This window comes from Coregonus lavaretus (genome assembly GCF_964263955.1).
Source record: "Coregonus lavaretus genome assembly, chromosome: 21".
In the NCBI taxonomy this organism is placed as follows: Eukaryota; Metazoa; Chordata; class Actinopteri; order Salmoniformes; family Salmonidae; genus Coregonus; species Coregonus lavaretus.
Genome location: NC_140008.1, coordinates 5,957,466 through 5,972,903, shown reverse-complemented (window position 1 = coordinate 5,972,903; position 15,438 = coordinate 5,957,466). Strand labels below are relative to the sequence as shown.

Sequence of the window (15,438 nt, the reverse complement as noted above, 5' to 3'; positions counted from 1 at the left end):
ACAACACACATAACACACAACCAATAAAAACACAAAGGGGGAGGAAACCACTAAAGTCATTAGCATATTGTCATTTTCTAATGACAGGGAGAGAACATGTAACATCTAGAAGACTACTTTAGATCTGGTCAGAAGAAGCCTAGTGCACTATGCAGGGAACAGGGAGAGATTTGGGACAGAGACAGTAACTCCTGGATGGAAATCTTCATTCTAATGACAGTGAGCAAATCTCCAATCTCCACCCTATTCCCTATGTAGTGCACTACTTTAGATCTGGTCAGAAGTAGCCTAGTGCACTACGTAGGGAACAGGGAGAGATTTGGGACAGAGACAGTAACTCCTGGATGGAAATCTTCATTCTAATGACAGTGAGCAAATCTCCAATCTCCACCCTATTCCCTATGTAGTGCACTACTTTAGATCTGGTCAGAAGTAGCCTAGTGCACTACGTAGGGAACAGGGTGTCATTTGGGCCAGAGTCAGTAACTCCCCTGGGTATGAATTCTCTCTCTATCTTATCTGTCTTCTATATTATGTTCTCCTCTCCTCCTCTCTTCTCTCCTCTATTCACTCTATTCTATCATCCACACCACATGCCAGCTTCAACACAATCCATTTACAAGTTAAAGACACACCTTGGAATAAATAGCAAAGGAAAACTACTACTAGATGGATTTTTTATTTCCCATCACCATGAATCATATTTAATAACTGAACAGTAGCAGACCTAACTTCATCTGTTCCTGACTCTGGGTAGTGGATTAAAAATACCATCAATCTCCAATGATATTAAAGTACAATTCTGAACATTACTGATATACTGAGTGACAAGTCAAGATAGCTGATGTTTTTATTGTTTGGTTAATAGCACCACCTGCTGGACAGGTTTAATATTGCTTGACTGAGCAGTATGGGAGAATAAAATATGTCAAACTTAGGGCCGGTTTCCCGGACATCTCCATTGAACATGCTTTTTAGTCTAGGACTAGGCTTAATCTGTGTCCGGGAAACCGGCCCATATAGTTTAAGTAGAAAGTAAGTTATTCCAGCTTGTAGTGGGCTGACTTGTCCTTGGGAATTGTCAGTTTGTTCCTGGACCATTTTCCATGCAGCTTTAGGTGACAGAGAACACATCAATTAGGGCTGAGACTACAAGCTGTTCAATGATACTGAGGGAAATTACATTGAGACAGAGAACCAATTGAGAAAACATATCAATGGTTCTGAATGCCAAACAATATACATTAACAGCATACATCATGATTAATGTGAATGTACAAGATTAAAACATTGCACAAATATGAATGCATTGAATTGTAATTCATAACATCTTCTGAAGATCAAATCATTGTACATAAAAACAGAGCAGAATGAATCATCACATCTGGGGACCATCACCACCAGCATGACTAGTATCTATGTGGACCCTACTACAGTTTAACCAGCTCAGCTATATACTACACCAGCATGACTAGTATCTATGTGGACCCTACTACAGTTTAACCAGCTCAGCTATAGACTACACCAGCATGACTAGTATCTATGTGGACCCCACTACAGTTTAACCAGCTCAGCTATAGACTACACCAGCATGACTAGTATCTATGTGGACCCTACTACAGTTTAACCAGCTCAGCTATAGACTACACCAGCATGACTAGTATCTATGTGGACCCTACTACAGTTTAACCAGCTCAGCAGTACCAGAGAGCCAAAACCCAGGATAGAGGGGCTGAGTGAATGTGGTCTGGACTCTGTGGAGGAGGGTCATTGTGTCAGAGACACTGTAGAAGGACAGAGTACCTGCCTTGTGATCCAGGTCCACTCCTACTCTGGAGGACTGAGGGCCTGATACTTTAGTCCTAACACTATTGTGTCTGAACCAATAACCACCACTATAGTAGTGTAAACTCCAGGACTTGTCATTCTCTCCAAATGCACCATCTGTCTCTTTTCTGCTGATGTCTTTATATGAGACTACTGTAACAACATCCCCCCACTCCACTCCACCTCCCAGTAACAGCGTCCAGACAGACCCTCTCTACACAGAACCATCAAGTAGTTGGTGAATCTGTCTGGATGAACAGGATATGGTTGGACTTGGCCTGTATAGGTCACCTTTCTGTTCCCTTCAGACAGAGAGAGGTCTGTGTGTGCTGTGTTTGGGTCCAGTGTGAGCTGACAGGAATCTGGGAGAAGAGCAGAGCAGAGACCAATGAGGGGAGTTAAAACAATAAGTTAAGTCAGATACTGTATCTACCCTGTCTTTGATTAGAGCACAGCAGAGATCAAATCAGAGAAATGTGAGGAGTCAGATAGATACCCAGTCTTTGATTAGATCTACTATTGCTATATATTTCTAGAGGGATTGTTAGGAATGTCAGTAAAAAGAGACTGTTAGTTACTTCTGAATAAAGATACTCACATTGTAAGAACTGTTCTCTGGTCTTGGGCTCTGGAGGCAGTACAACATCCACTATATTCACTACAGACACACAAACACATTCACAGAGAGAGGGAATGTTATCGTCACACCATTTTCCACATGTATATGACTAGTAGGGAACTTTCAATGGTCTAAAGTTGATGTTCTTATTATTTTCAACACACCTGTAGTGGAGATCTTGGTCCATTCTCCTTTAAGGAAGTCTTCTAGTTTCTCTCTCAGTTCAGACACAGTCTTACTCACATCTCCAAAGTACTGAAGAGGACGGACAACGATGCTGGGTAAGTCTGAAGATACACTGGTACCGGAGATAGACTGATAACTCTGGAGAGAGAGAGAGAGAGAGAGAGAGAGAGAGAGAGAGAGAGAGAGAGAGAGCGCAGAACCAAATGATTGAGAGTTTTAATTTCATATCACATGTATCAAGGCAGTTTAGTTACCTGGAGGAAATGGATGTGATCCTCTGTGTGTGAGAGCTGCTCCAGCTCAGTGCTTCTCTTCCTCAGCTCAGCTATCTCCTGCTCCAGTTGCTCCAGGATTCCTTCAGCTTGACTCACTTGAACCTTCTCTTGGGCTCTGATCAGCTCCTTCACCTCAGAGCGCCTTCTCTCAATGGAGCGGATCAGCTCAGTAAAGATCTTATCACTGTCCACCACTTCTGCCTGTGCAGAGCGCTGTTAAGAGAGAGAGAGAGAGAGAGAGAGACTGACTTTTCTTACTTTAAATGAGCCATCCTCATTACACTAACACCCCCCCCCCCCCCCCCCTCCTAAAAGCACATTGCGTGCCACCACAACCTCCACACAATCACATTATCCAGTACCCAACACCACAGTACAATACACCATCCAGCACCACATTCCAACTGTCCATCCAACCCCTCCTCTCCAGCCGTACAGACAGCCCCCCTGAGCCCCCATACCTCCTGAAACATCTCCACACTGTTGATCATTTTGTACAACTCAAACTCAACCCTAAGGTGTCAACAGTAATGGCATTACCCTGGCAACACAGAAAAAACATGATGAACAGTCTGTCATTGCAGAAAACGGACACCCCTCCCCAACTCCCAGGTCAACCCGAGCCAACCAGCTATTGGTGTCCAGGGCTCCATGTAATACCCTCCACTGGAGGACCCCTGACCTTTCCAGCACTGGGAGCTTATAGAGCACCCTCCACCTATACCCTGCCATGCTCTCAGCCCCCACAACCCCCTGCCACTGATGCCCCTTCACTCCCGCTAAGCTCCTGATGTGTCTAACCTTGACACTGAGGGTGTACAGCACCTTACCCCCCACCTCCTCAAACTCCCCCAGGCTCAGAGTGTTAAAAGTCAGTAAGTCCTCCGGACTCTCCTGCCAGTCCCCAGTCTCTGCTGTCACTTGCAGTGGTGGAAACGGTGGTGGCCCCTCCTCAGGCTGCTCCAGCCCTCAATACTGCAGCATAGAAATCAAAGACCCCTGCTGTAGAGTCTCTCCTATCATTGCTATGCAGACGACACAAAATTAATTTTCTCCTTTCCCCCTTCTGATAACCAGGTGGCAAATCACATCTCTGCATGTCTGGCAGACATATCAGTGTGGATGTCGGATCCCCACCTCAAGCTGAACCTCGGCAAGACGGAGCTGCTCTTCCTCCCGGGGAAGGACTGCCCGTTCCATGATCTCGCCATCACGGTTGACAACTCCATTGTGTCCTCTTCCCAGAGTGCAAAGAACCTTGGCGTGACCCTGGACAACACCCTGTCATTCTCTGCTAACATCAAAGCTGTGACCCGATCCTGCAGGTTCATGCTTTACAACATTCGCAGAGTACGACCCTACCTTACACAGAAAGCGGCACAGGTCCTAATCCAGGCACTTGTCATCTCCAGTCTGGATTACTGCAACTCGCTGTTGGCTGGGCTCCCTGCCTGTGCCATTAAACCCCTACAACTTATCCAGAACGCTGCAGCTTGTCTGGTGTTCAACCTTTCCAAGTTCTCTCATGTCACCCCGCTCCTCCGCACACTCCACAGGCTTCCAGTTGAAGCTCGCATCTACTACAAAACCATGGTGCTTGCCAACAGAGCTGTGAGGGGAACTGCACCTCCTTACCTTCAGGCTCTGATCCTACACCCAAACGAGGGCACTACGTTCATCCACCTCTGGCCTGCTAGCCCCCCTACCTCTACGGAAGCACAGTTCCCGCTCAGCCCAGTCAAAGCTATTCGCTGCTCTGGCACCCAAATGGTGGAACAAGCTCCCTCACGACGCCAGGACAGCGGAGTCACTCACCACCTTCCGGAGACATTTGAAACCCCACCTCTTTAAGGAATACCTGGGATAGGATAAAGTAATCCTTCTACCCCCCCCCCCCCCCCCCTAAAAAATTAATAAAAAAAAAATAAAAAAATAAAAAACATATTGTAAAGTGGTTATCCCACTGGCTATAGGGTGAATGCACCAATTTGTAAGTCGCTCTGGATAAGAGCGTCTGCTAAATGACGTAAATGTAAATGTAAATGTAATATTTCCTGGGATGAGCCCACCAAGCCTTTGCCCACCGGAGTCTCTGTTACTACAGAAACCTGCCTCAGCTCATGTAACCCAGCTGCAACCCTCCCCACCACCGCTTTCTCCACGGCCTGCGCACCACCACTTGGCACTGCTCTACTACCGTGTAGCTCAGTTGGTAGAGCATGGCGCTTGCAACGCCAGGGTTGTGGGATCGTTTCCCATGGGGGGACAGTATGAAAATGTATGCACTCACTAACTGTAAGTCGCTCTGGTTAAGAGCATCTGCTAAATGACTAAAATGTAAAAAAAAATTACTCTCCTCCCTCCTGGTACCCCCGCCATTTATTTTGCAATTCTGAGTAATCACTATTTTAGTACGGATTAGTAAGGAAAAACACTTCATTCAGTACTACTGCAGTTGCTTAATAATTCCAATAGATGGCAGCATAAGACCATGAATGACATTTCAGAAGATTAGTTTAGTTCCCTCCCTGGATACACCACCACTCCACCTCACAGGAAAACTCCTGCCTGAGCTTTTTACTGTCCCTTTCCACACTGCTAACGCAAGAGGAAGGACTGAAAAAGCATTACTGTGAAGTAATATAATGATGATTCATGTTTATTATTACCAGTTTTTATGGTCATGTTTTGAAATTATACTTCATTACTATAATGATTATCAATAAGCCTGAACATTAATTCAGTCACCTCTGGTCGACAAAAACGTATTTTCCTAGTACATTAATTGTCAAATTCATCAATTAGCATCGAGCACTCTGCCTTCTCACGCAAGCGAGGGGCATGTTGAGGTAAATATGACGGTTTCATTATGTAATTTATTGTTGGGCTGGAAGATGCAGTGTTTTTTCTATTCTATTCAGAGGATATTTACTCCCAATATGAGAATTTTATATAGAAGGTTTTTATCATGCATGTTTACTAGGGTTGAGGTTAGCGCATCTGAGTAGGGATTATTTGGCCGGGGTTCAATACCTGTCCTACCTATCAATCATATTGCTGCTTGTAGCCTATAACTGATGATCCCCACACTAGAAACACCGAAAACTATCTGTGCTAGCAAACCCTGTGTTCCACCCCTCCCCTGTGTAACCTTGAAGTTTGTTAAGAAACAAACACTTGTCTTTGACATGTTTAACGGATTCCGCTTGGCACCCAGCCGAGAGCACACGAAAACCACTTGCAAATTTACCAAAACTAACCAACTACTTGCGGTCTGTTCGTACGTAATAAACGGAGGCAGATTAGCCACCACAACTCTTATCGAAAGAGGCGAAATCTGCACCAACACACCCCTCACAAAAATCCCACTCGCAACAAGACAAACCTTTTTCATTAACACAACCACCGCCTTGTTCATTCTGGATGCAGAGTGCAGATGTTCCGCTCCAACCTGTTCGCCGACCATGAGCAAATCGTCCTCCACACCTTTCTCCGGAACACACCCGAAGCGACAGGGTTTCTTCTCCACTCGGTTGAGGCCATCACGCCGCCCTAACAAACTACCCCTACTCCCCCCTCAACTCTAAACGATAAACAGTGGAAACCAATAAACAAACCCTTTCTGAATTTATTTTCTCCACCATGAGAAAATAAATTCAGAAAATACGCAAGAACCAAAAGAAAAAAGAATAGTAGCCCTCCTCACGAACCACAAAACTCTCACACAAGCAACTTCTTCTTCTATTATATAATGGCGGTCCACAAACCAACGTTAAAGGTGCATGCCGCCACCTAGTGTGCTGGAGTGTGTGGTCAATCACGGTTTCCAACATTTCTAAATCCTCCTACCTAACTCAGTACTTCTGAGAAAATAAAGAAGAGCCATACTAACTTCTAATAGACCCTCCCCCATCCCCAAAATCCCTTCCAACCTCAATGACCCTACACTTCAATCTTCCCTCTCTTCAACATACTTACAACAATATAACAACACATGCTCCACCGTTTCATCTACCATACCCCCAGACTCAAACCATTCCCATGCTTGCCAACCAGATGTAATGACGAGATCAATGTACAATGTCCTAAGTGCAATTGAGTAAACACCACCTCTTCCTTCCTAATCTGACCTTTGAATCTTGGTCCATCGACGTTTCATTAAAACTGTAAACTATTCATATAAATGCCAGCCCTTGTGCTCAGAGTACCATCTCTTCTGCCACACATCTATCAAAATGGCTCTGATCTTACATTTGGCCTCACCTCTACCCAGTGGAACATTAATATCAATTATATCTTGTTTCAAAGCTCTTTTAGCTAACTGGTCTACAATTTCATTCCCTTCCACACCCGAATGTGCTGGGACCCAGCAGAATCTCATTACTACACCCATTCTCTCAATCCTCCATCATAACATTAATACCTCCAATAGCAGGTAACTCCTATTATATTTACCAGATGATAAACTATTCAATACAGACAGAGAATCTGAGCATACTATAATTCTACCAGGTTGTACGTCCTCCACCCACTGGAGGGCAACTATTATCACCAACAGTTCAACTGAATATACTGACAGTTCATCTGTTAGTCTTCTGCACATCAAATTCAGGAACGTAAATGCCTGCTCCTGTGAAACCACTATCTGGGTCCTTGGATCCATCTGTGAAAAGCAGTAAAAAAAGTATAAAAACTTTTACCAATGTAATTGTCAACCAGTTTATCCATATCACTGACTTCTGACCAATCTTTCCTTTTCTCTACCAAGGTTAGATCAACAACAGGGTCTGGGAGTAACCATGGAGGAACATCCCCTATCACCACAAAAGGGCCAACCTCCAACTCCCTCAAACCACTCTCATCAGCAATCTTTCCAACTGTCCAACCAAAACCACTGCCTTGTCTACTAGTATATTCCCAACAGTCATCTAGAACAGTAGCAGTGGGATGCTCAACCTCACAGCCTTTCAACCCAATAAGATAATGACCATTTTATACGCTGTATATCCAAAGGCATCTCACCTGCCTCCACTAGTAAGGCACATACAGATGTTGATTTAAATGCACCAATACATATCCTTAAAGCTATATACTGGATTCTGTCCAGCTTCTGAAGCCAAGTCTTTACCTCTGTTCCATAAACTGTACACCAGTAATCAATTGTCGTCCTGATCAGAGCTCTATAAATATCCATCAACAATTGTCTGTCAGCACCCTATTCATAACCAGAGACCAACACAACCAACTACCGTAAAAGTTAATGAATGAGAGAGACATGAACATCGTTACAATACTGTACATAGACATAATGTAACGGTTCTTCTTCTTTGGAGTTTAACGGCGGTTGGCATCCAATATGTTGCATTACCGCCCCCAACTGGACTATAATATAAATCCATTATACTTTGTGACACAAAATGGGAAAAGGGGAAATTATAATAATTTAAAAAAACACCCTTCCAACTAACCCTACACTCATTAAATACCCACTACCCATTCCACTACTTTGACCCTATCTGCTCCTGCACCATGCCAACGGCCTGCGAGGACGGGACACCACCACTCAACACACCCTGTAACTCTTTTGAAGTCTAATCTTGTATGCCCAAATACTTCTCTGCAGCTGCCACCACAACATCTATTTTCTGTGATTTACATTCAATTTCATTCAATTTCTGCTGTACAGTTGATAACCATTGCTATGAACGGCAAGAAGCTAACTTTACTGAAGCAGATATCACTCGTTGACCTATCCCTCTGTGCTGGCACAGATCTACAACCTGAAAGAGCGCAGTGGATTCGGCACAATGACTCTAACAGGATAACTGATATATCCTACCATGACTTTATCGGGTAAAGACTCAAAACTCAAAAGGACTGACAGTGACTCCTCTGTTTCACCACGCTCACCACCGGGTCTGTGTTGCACAAAACGGCGGGCATCACAAACACCAGGAATCTTCATCTTCAATTGCTCGACCTCCACACTTAACGCTACCCCAGAAATCACTCCTTTCAATGGTGTCCTGTTACTAAGAGCAAAGCAAGAAACAGATCTTGACCCAAGTTGCGTGACACGGAGCGCCCACTCCCTCTGGTCAGAAGAAACACAAACAAATATCACAAGTCCACTACAGGTTACCTTGACCACTGATTCAACTGCACCCAACTCCTTTCCCACCCACCCTGAAACTACAAATGGATCTGCCAAAAGGTATGGATCCACTTTCTACAACAATGTATCTCCTACTGCACCAGATTCTTCTTTATCATGTACATTGATACCAGGCTCTGGTTCTGAGCTCATCACCACACCTTCTACCTCACTTAACTTTCCCTCATTCATTTCCATTTCACCTCAAGAACTCAGTATGGCGCATGGCTCACTCTGTTTGCACTTGAATTATAACATTTGAACGTTTTTATTCCTTTGAAACTTTTGTGAGTGTAATGTTTACTGTTAATTTCTGGTGGTTTATTTCACTTTTGTTTATATCTATTTCACTTGCTGTGGCAATGTAAACATATGTTTCCCATGCCAATAAAGCCCTTTAAATTCAATTGAATTGAGAGAGAGAGAGAGCTCCATGTTAATGTATAGGGGACATGAGTCGGTCATGGTTACTCATGGTTATGTGATGAGGTAGCCCCGCCTTCAACTACAAAATCAGTGTCGGCCCTCAGCCCAATAGGGAATGTCGTCTTGGTGTAACGGTCAAGCTGTTGCTTTCTCCCACGGTAGACCTGGTTCATATCCCATCGGTTACATTAAGCAGTATATTATCTGAACAGAGTCCAGACAGCATGTTCCCAACAGTGAGGTCAGTGGGATTGGAGAGAGTCCCCTCTCCCTCTCTCTGTCTCTCTCTGACTGGAAGAGAGAAGTGAAATTGTGTGTCTCCTCTGTTCAACAATCCTCACCTTGAGAGAATCCACAGCCTGTTGGAGCTCCTTCAGCTCCTTCTCTCTCTCCTGGAATCTCTGCTGGACCTTCTGCTGACTCATCCCCAGCTGCCTCTGTGGAGAATCACTCTTCAATGAGCTATCAAGCTTTATTTGTCCAGTAGATCAATAGTATAGTAATGGGACATAGGGCACATAGAAGATAGGGATTAATATGTTGAGGAAGAGTCTGTGTGAAATTATATTATTATGTTGTTATGTGAATGATTATAGTTTTAACAGTGCACAAAACAGGGGAGCTGATTGGGTGTTTGATAACGAATGATAATGGTGTTTGATAATGAATGATGATGATGTTTGATAACAAATTACAATGGTGTTTGACTTTAGAAAATGGTGATACATTTGGAGAATCTGGGTTAACATATCTATATAATCAAGGTTTGTGTTCATATTTGTTCTGCTGAGGATCGATATCATTTGAATGATCTCATATTCAAACAGCCTCATTTCCTACTGTATCTTTAATTCTTTGTTTATCAGACAGTCACCAACAAGTAGTTCTGGTCTTACCTGTTTCTCAGTCCTCTCTGCTGCAGCTGACACTGTATCATGGCCTTTATGTTCATCCATTGTACACAGATAACAGATACACTGCTGATCGGTACGACAGTAAACATCCAGCAGTTTGTCATGATCAGAGCAGATCTTCTCCTGTAGTTGTGCGGTGGCTTTGACCAGCTTGTGCTTCTTGAAACCAGGAAATTCATAGTGAGGTTGGAGGTGAGTCTCACAGTAAGAGGCCAGACACGCCAGACAGGACATGAGGGCTTTCTGCTTTCTGGTCCCAGTGCAGAAATCACACGCCACATCTCCAGGTCCAGCATAGCACAGAGCAGGAGGGGGAGCAGCCTGGAGTCCTGTCTTCTTCAGTTTCTCCACAACTTCAGCCAACATGTTATTTTTCCTCAGAGTAGGTCTTGGAGTGAAAGTCTGTCTGCACTGAGGACAGCTATAGACCCCTTTCAGAACATCCTGATCCCAGCAGCCCTCAATACAGCTTCTACAGTAACTGTGTCCACAGTGGATGGTGACCGGCACCTTCAGTAGATCCAGACAGACAGAACAACAGAACTGGTCCTGGTCGAGCAGAACTCCTTGCTGAGCCATTTGGACGGTTGTTCACTCTCACACAGACAGACGACACAGAGAGTCAGACCAGTTTCGTTTTCTCCTAAAATAGTTTGTGTGAGGGGGAGAAACTTCCTGGGTCTGCCAGAGGGGTGGGGTTAAAAGGAGGGAGGGATAGGTTAGAGGAATGGAGGAAGAGAGAGAGGAACTGCATGCAACAGGAAGAGGGAGACAAATAGTTTTGTTCCTAGGTTAGAGTCCTTAACATGGAACAAATGAAATAATGAATCTTAAAATGTGAGTTGTTAGAATATATAAAGGGTAACAGTTTCTATGAAGAACATATGTATAAGTATTTTATTTTATGACCTTTATAATGCCTTATAATACACTTATGTGTTCTACTTAAGCAATAAGGCCTGAGGAGGTGTGGTATATGGCCAATATACAATACCACAGCTAAGGGCTGTTCTTAGGCACAACGCAATGCGGATTGAGAATTATGGAACACTTTCAAAAATCGAATCAAATTTTAACACAAATATTTAGCAGATGTTATTGTGGGTGTAGCGAAATGCTTGTGTTCCTGGCTCCAACAGTGCAGTAATATCTAACAATACACAATGGACTCTTAACCAACCGTGCTATTTTGTTCGTTGTTTCGCATTGTTTGTAACTTATTTTGTACATAATGTTGCTTCTACCGTCTCTTATGACCGAAAAGAGCTTCTGGACATCAGAAAAGCGATTACTCACCTTGAACTGGACTAATCATTTTTCTTTAATGAGTGGGATTTGCTCCAGACACCTGACAGGGCCCTTATCCCCGTTATTCGCAGTAGAAAGAAAAGGAGATATCGCGGAAGGAGATCGGGGTGCTTGGTAAGGAACCGGTGACGAGTGGCTAATCTGCCTTTGCCATCGATACTATTGGCCAACTTACAATCGCTTGATAATAAAGTGGACAAACTACAGGCACGAATATCCTACCAACGGGACATTAAAATAGACATTACTGTCTATTTACCACCACAAACCGATGCAGGCACTAAGACAGCACTAAATGAACTGTATACGGCCATAAGCAAACAGGAAAACACTCATCCAGAGGCGGCGCTTCTAGTGGCCGGGGACTTTAATGCAGGGAAACTTAAATCTGTTTTACCTCATTTCTACCAGCATGTTAAACGTTTACTCCACACACATAGACACGTACAAAGCTCTCCCTCGCCTTCCATTTGGCAAATCTGACCATAATTATATCCTCATGATTCCTGCTTACAAGCAAAAACTAAAGCAGGATGCACCAGTGACTTGGTCAATAAAAAAGTGGTCAGATGAAGCAGATGCTAAGCTACAGGACTGTTTTGCCAGCACAGACTGGAATATGTTCCGGGATTCTTCTGATGGCATTGAGAAGGACACCACATCAGTCACTGGCTTCATCAATAAGTCAATGATGACGTCGTCCCCACAGTGACTGTACGTACATACCCCAACCAGAAGCCATGGATTACAGGCAACATCCGCACTGAGCTAAAGGGTAGAGCTGCTGCTTTCAAGGAGCGGGACTCTAACCCGGAAGCTTATAAGAAATCCCGCTATGCCCTCCGACGAACCATCAAACAGGCAAAGTGTCTAAGGACTAAGATCGAATCATACTTCACCGGCTCCGACGCTCGTCGGATGTTGCAGGGCTTGCAAACTATTACAGACTACAAAGGGAAGCACATCCGCGAGCTGCCCAGTTACACAAGCCTACTAGACACGCTAAATTACTTCTATGCTCGCTTCGAGGCAAGTAACACTGAAACAAGCATGAGAGCATCAGCTGTTCCGGACGACTGTGTGATCACGCTCTCCGTAGCCGATGTGAGTAAGACCTTTAAACAGGTCAAAATTCACAAGGCCGCAGGGCCAGATGGATTACCAGGACGTGTACTCTGAGCATGCGCTGACCAACTGGCAAGTGTCTTCACTGACATTTTCAACCTCTCCCTGTCTGAGTCTGTAATACCAACATGTTTCAAGCAGACCACCATAGTCCCTGTGCCCAAGAACACTAAGGTAACCTGCCTTAATGACTACCGACCCGTAGCACTCACGTCTGTAGCAATGAAGTGCTTTGAAAGGCTGGTCATGGCTCACATCAACACCATTATCCCAGAAACCCTAGATCCACTCTAATTTGCATACCACCCCAACAGATCCACAGATGATGCAATCTCTATTGCGCTCCACACTACCCTTTCACACCTGGACAAAAGGAACACCTATGTGATAATTCTATTCAGGCTTTTGTAGCTGGAAATGGCTGATTTTTAATGGAATATCTACATAGGCGTACAGATGCACATTATCAGCAACCAGTCCTGTGTTCCAATGGCACGTTGTGTTTGCTAATCCAAGTTTGGGATTCAAGATCTCATACAATGCTGTGTACTACTCTTTTCACAGAACAGCGCAAACTGTGCTAACCAGAAAAGGAAGAGGAGTGGGAGGCCCCGGTGCACAAATGAGCAAGAGGACAAATACATTAGTGTCTAGTTTGAGAAACAGACGCCTCACAGGTCCTCAACTGGCAGCTTCATTAAATAGTACCCGCAAAAAAACAGTCTCAACGTCAACAGTGAAGAGGCGATTCCGGGATGCTGACCTAGGCAGAGTTGCAAAGAAAAAGTCCAGTGTCTGTGTTCTTTTGCCCATCTTAATCTTTTATTTGTATTGGCCAGTCTGAGATATGGCTTTTTCTTTGCAGCTCTGTCTAGGTCAGCATCCCGGAGTCGCCTCTTCACTGTTGACATTGAGACTGGTGTTTTGCGGGTACTATTTAATGAAGCTGCCAGTTGAGGACCTGTGAGGCGTCTGTTTCTCAAACTAGACACTCTAATGTATTTGTCCTCTTGCTCAATTGTGCACCAGGGCACTGTATCTGAAGAATAGTATATGTACAGCAATAGTTAAATAGGATGGGCCTTGACCAGAATAGAGTTTACAGTAAACATTAAAGTGACCAGTGATTCCATGTCTATGTACATAGGGCAGCACACTCTAAGGTGCAGGGTAGAGTAACCGGATGGTAGCCATCTAGTGACAGTGTTTTTCAGTCTCTTGGTCCCAGCTTTGATGCACCTGTACTGACCTTGCCTTCTGGATGGTAGCGGGGTGAACAGGCCGTGGCTTGGGTGGCTGAGGTCCTTGAGGATCTTGTTGGCCTTCCTGTGACAGCGAGTGCTGTAAATGTCCTGGAGGGCAGGCAGTGTGCCCCCGGTGATGTGTTGAGCAGACCGCACCACCCTCTGGAGAGCCCTGTGGTTGCGGACGGTGCAGTTGCCGTACCAGGAGGTGATACAGTCCGACAGGATGCTCTCAATGGTGCATCTGTAAAAGATTGTGAGGGTCTTATGGGCCAAGCCAAATTCATTCAGCCTCCTGAGATTCAAGAGGCGCTGTTGCACTTTCTTCACCACACTGTCTGTGTGGGTGGACCATTTCAGATTGTCAGTGATGTGTACGCCGAGGAACTTTAAGCTTTTCACCTTCTCCACTGTGGCCCTGTCGATGTGGATGGGGGCGTGCTACCTCTGCTGTCTCCTGAAGTCCTTGATCAGCTCCTTCGTTTTGTTGACGTTGAGGGAGAGGTTATTTTCATGGCACCACTCCGCCAGGGCCCTCAACTCCTCCCTGTAGGCTGTCTCGTCAATGTTAGTAATCAGGGCTACCACTATTGTGTTGTCTGCAAACTTGATGATTGAGTTGGAGACGTGCGTGGCCCTGCAGTCATGTGTGAACAGGGAGTACAGGAGGGGGCTGAGTACGTACCCTTGTGGAGCCCCTGTATTGAGGATCAGCGTAGAGGAGGTTGTTGTATCTTCTTGTCTAAGAAACACTAAATAAAACAACAGTTCTTTATAACATAAGTCCTTCTTTATTCAAGTTAACCGGATCGTGCATTGAGATGAGATCTCCCACTCCCCTGCGCGGGCTGAGCGTCCCCTAAGTGATCACGTGGCCTCCGATACAATATGCCACATCCCCCTTATCAAGATATGCTTTTTCCCTTATAAGATAAAACAATAACAATTCTCTATAAAACCTGGTAACACTTCTTTGCATAGTGAACACTGCACTTTAATAACACATTTATACTTCCTCAATCAGCCTCTGAGGAGCTTGTACTTCTCTACCTGACCGTCTCATTTCAACAGGTGGGTCTGACACAGGAGTGTCTGGGCTTGACGTTTTCTGACCTGTAATGTCACTGTCTTGCATGTCTGTTTGCTCACACTCAGGTACATGTAACAAGTGTCTCCTGTTTCTCCTGTATGTAACTCCCTCAGGTGTCATTACATCATATGACCTGATTGCCACTGTTTTCACCACACGGGCCTCAGCGCTCCATGTTTTCCCATCATGCATTTTCACCCTATCATTTGGACTGAGTGCACTGAGCACCTTGGACCCTTTGTCATAGTACCTTTTCAGTTCAGTCTTTTC

General features: G+C 44.6%; 1 pseudogene across 1 annotated transcript; it reads right to left on the bottom strand.

The window, feature by feature from the left end:
- Nucleotides 1-1,347: 1,347 nt before the first annotated feature.
- On the bottom strand, nucleotides 1,348-11,031 carry LOC311149210 (tripartite motif-containing protein 16-like; annotated as a pseudogene). The gene is made up of 6 exons: nucleotides 10,384-11,031; nucleotides 9,829-9,924; nucleotides 2,887-3,120; nucleotides 2,611-2,770; nucleotides 2,426-2,485; nucleotides 1,348-2,189 (listed from the first exon to the last, which is right to left on the bottom strand). The product of its transcript is annotated as a tripartite motif-containing protein 16-like (transcript).
- Nucleotides 11,032-15,438: the final 4,407 nt, after the last annotated feature.